This window comes from Cryptotermes secundus, unplaced genomic scaffold, assembly GCF_002891405.2.
Source record: "Cryptotermes secundus unplaced genomic scaffold, Csec_1.0 scaffold1009, whole genome shotgun sequence".
Lineage (NCBI taxonomy): Eukaryota > Metazoa > Arthropoda > Insecta > Blattodea > Kalotermitidae > Cryptotermes > Cryptotermes secundus.
In genome coordinates this window covers 1,125,538-1,129,475 of record NW_019744133.1, presented here as the reverse complement: position 1 = coordinate 1,129,475, position 3,938 = coordinate 1,125,538, and the positions used below count along the sequence as shown (strand labels likewise).

Genomic DNA, 3,938 nt, shown 5'->3' with positions numbered 1-3,938 from the left:
TTATACACTGTGCTGAGTCTATAATTGGCCTTGCGGCTGTTGGCTCAGCACATAAATAATAAAGAATTGAATTGAATTGAATTGGCTTATTATTAGATGGCTGAATCTTTCATTATCTATAATGTGTTCCATTTAATTTGTAAGTTCTCTATACTTGTTATTCTCCATTAACCAACATCTTTGAGCATAGTTATTAATGAAAAGCTAATAGTCTCTCAGCTGATCAAGAAATTTCCAACTCTGTATGAAACCTGAAGTTTCATTAACATGTTTGCAGTGGCACACCATTGGACCCAGTCCTGAGCCTATTGAACCCAGTCGTCAATCTCATTGCTTCATTCAGATCCATTTTAATATTATTCTTTCATCTTCCAAATGACCACTTCCCATCAGATTTTATGACAAATATTTTTTGTTTCTTATCACTCACATGTGTGATATGGCCTGCCCATCTCATACTACTTGATTTGATCCACCTGGTAATATTTGACTATGAGCAAAAATTATGAAGCTTCTCATTATGCAGTTTGTTGTCTGTATACAGTATATTTTGTTACAATATAAAATACAGAATATAGCGTGACTCCTCACACCTGATAGTATAGAAGGTTTTGTTTTTGCAGTACACACTATTTTTTTTAATCTTAATGTTTATGGGTATTAAAGACAGTTATGATGTAGTAAATCAAGAGTCCTTCCCATACTGTTACTCCTAAGTGATTGTTATATGGCCTTTTTTTTGAACTCTGAAAAAACAAGAAAACTTTGATTGCTTCTATTTTTGAATCATTTCCAGTTCAGTGTATTCTAGATCATGACTCTTTAATTCATGGCTTACCAGTTGGTGTTTTGGCCCCCATTGTAGTATTTCTGTTCACCCCAAAATATGTAAGCCCTTCCTCTTTAAAGAAAATGGTGAATCTTGTATAAAAAGCTTATGAAAGGGCTTGCTGAATATTTTGCATATTTCTCAAATTGATGAGCTTGTAATAAATAGCTTAGAAAAGCAATGAAGTCTTCTAAAGCAAACAGTAATGTGAATATGAAGTTAATATTGAACATTTTGAAGACGGTTTTCATCTCCATCATTGGAGGTTGATGTCAGCATCAGTACCTGATGATAAAGACATGTCTGAAACATTGGATATTAACTCCTTGTTCACATGAATGATTGTCCAAGAAGGCTTCAGTGCATGCATTCAGTGGGAAAGCTTCAAAACATATTAACTTAGAAAAGTATGCAATCAGTATGACCCCATGATCATGTGCAGTGTGGATACAATCTAGCAGATATTTAGATGGTACTTTTTAACCAGCTAGTTACTTGATATTTTAAGTTTGAGAATCCTGATCAAAATCGTGGTAATTCTTTATCCCCACTGCTTGTTAATAGTAAAAGGTAAAGGTATCCCTGTAACAGGCCCATAAGGTTGTGAGATGTTGAGGTTCTCGCATTTTCTAAACAATCAACTCATAGATTGCGGTAATGTTGTCAGCCTTATGCGTCAGCCACCATTTACCCCCAAGAATATTCCAAGAATATTCCTGGTACTCATTTCTGTTAGAGGCTGAGTCAACCCCAGGGCCATAATGCGGCTGGAAGGATTAGATAAATTGAAGACATTTTGTTATCTGCTTGAAGCTAAAGTTGGTTGTAGTGCTCAGTAAGACCAGAAGGTGGCAGCTAACACTACATCATATGTGATTGTTATGAAGGTACTTTTGTGTTTACAAGTGACTTGAACACTGCAAATCTTTGACGTTTATTTGTAAAAACAAGACTCAGAGCATAACATTAGGAGGTTTTTGGAAATTCATTTTTAAAAATAAAACAAAAAGCCTATCCTTGTGGACTTCTTGATGCAGGCAAATTCTAAGGCTGGTTTTACAAATAAACTTCTGAGGTTGGTAGCATTGTCTCTGTAGACAACATGATGCTAAATTGTAAGAGTGATGAGCTGTTTGAAAACAAAATACAAAGGAAAATATCTATATATGTGAGGTCTGAAGCCACGGGGTTGTGTATAGAATTATGTTATGAGGAGTTTCACATTTTGTGGTCTTTGTATGGTGATTAAATGAAGAGTGAAACAAAACAGGTTGCTTCAGAGGTAACACTTAGGTGCTCAGTTCAAAACTCAGGCAGGATATCCAATCCTGACCGAAGTGCTTTTGTGATTTTCCTAAGTTCCTCCAAGTAAATGTTGGGATAGTACCTTAAATGGACTGTGACCACTTCATTCTAAATTCTGTCCAGTTCATCATTGACCTCATCATACAGCCTTGATGCTGAAGCATTGAGTAACCAGTGAAAGAAAAGAGAACGCTCAAATATGGCAGGACAGGCAGCTTTTTTAGGAAAACAAGAAAGAGATGCTAAATGTTTCAGATATATTCTGGAAAGTGACCACATCAGGATAGACACATTAATTGACTGGATGTTGGCTCAGCACATAAATAATAAAGAATTGAATTGAATTGAATAATAACAATAATTATTACGAATGCAATTTTTGAGGACCTGATCAGGTTTCAGTTAACTGAGATGGTCTTGATCAGGAATTTTGTGGTTGTGGCAAGGAATCCCCCCTCCCAGTGACAACAAATTTCGAAACAGGTGATTAAATATTCACAAGATTTTCATTAGTGAAAACATTGCTTCCTTCATATGAGCAGGCTGTCTTGTGTTATATATGTAATCATCATCTATAATCTGTCAAGACGACAGTTCCACAGTCTCTTCCGAAACAGTTCCTCCACTTGATGTGATATATGTGATGTTGCTTTGCAAATGCAAGTCTCCAATTATATTATATTTTCTCATATTAGGGGTGCGTGACTTACAGGCGGGTTTTTGATTGATGTTTGGATTTATTGCACACTTATACAGCGTGTTACTGCACTTCACAAATCGCTTTATGAGACACTGTGTCTTCTCTCCTCCATCTGCTACTGCTGCTTCAAAAGACTCCCTCAGTTGTTCCTCAATTCAGTTCTTGTTCCTAATTTAACTACTCATTTCTAATTCCTCTTCAAGTCTCAGCTGAACTCTTTCAACTTCTGACAACTCCTCCTCAGTTTTCATGTCAGCTGAAGTCAGAGTCAAAGTCACGCTGCAACTGACGCTCAGTCAGTCAGTAAGTCATCTCAGCTGGCCATGGATCCACATTGTATAGTCTCATGTTGGCCCCAACAGAAAACACCGTTTCCTAACAATACCTGTATTCTTGGTCTGTTTACCGAACCGTTGCCTAGCAGTGGATGTCCTATTTTTGCTTGCACAGTCATCTTTGCGGGATCCTGTTTACCTAGCCGTTGCCTAGCATTGAACTGTTCCAGCTTTCAAGCGTCATGTGAAAGTATTTTGATTCATATACAGCTGTGTTTTAAATGGTTTGAATTGGTGGAAGAGAGGGTCCAATAGCCATTTTTTGATGGTGCTGGTAAAACTTCGTATTATTTAATGGGCTATTTCACCACCACTGTTTGACAACAGTTGAGTATTTTGCTGTGCATTTAAGAAGTATGTGATTTGAACCTTAGGCTGGATATTATCTGTAAGTCATTACACTTTTGTTCCACACCCACTTTTTTTACCCGATTTTTACCCCGCAGTGGCTGCTGTTGATCATTGTTTTAGTTCAACGAAGAAACGAAATGCAGTGTGCCATTTGAATGGCCGAACAAATAGAAGGTTCAGAAAATACTTGATACATATTTTGCACGATAAAAAGAATTCCAAAGTATTCAGTGCATAATTTTGAAGCATGTCATTTTAGGATTCCATGTGCCTTTTTCAATGAGCTGGATGACTCAGTTGGTAGAGCAATGGGCTACAGTCTGGACGGCCGGTCTTCGATTCCCAGAGATTTTTCTGTACTCCACAGTGTCAAGACCGGCTCTGAGGTCCACCCAGCTTTCTGTCCAATGGGGACCGG

General features: G+C 37.4%; 1 protein-coding gene across 8 annotated transcripts in view; it reads left to right on the top strand.

Moving 5' to 3' along the window:
- Window positions 1-3,938, top strand: part of LOC111874564 (methionine-R-sulfoxide reductase B3) — a 30,918-nt gene that overhangs the window by 1,395 nt on the left and 25,585 nt on the right. The gene's annotated exons all lie outside the window — the stretch shown is intronic.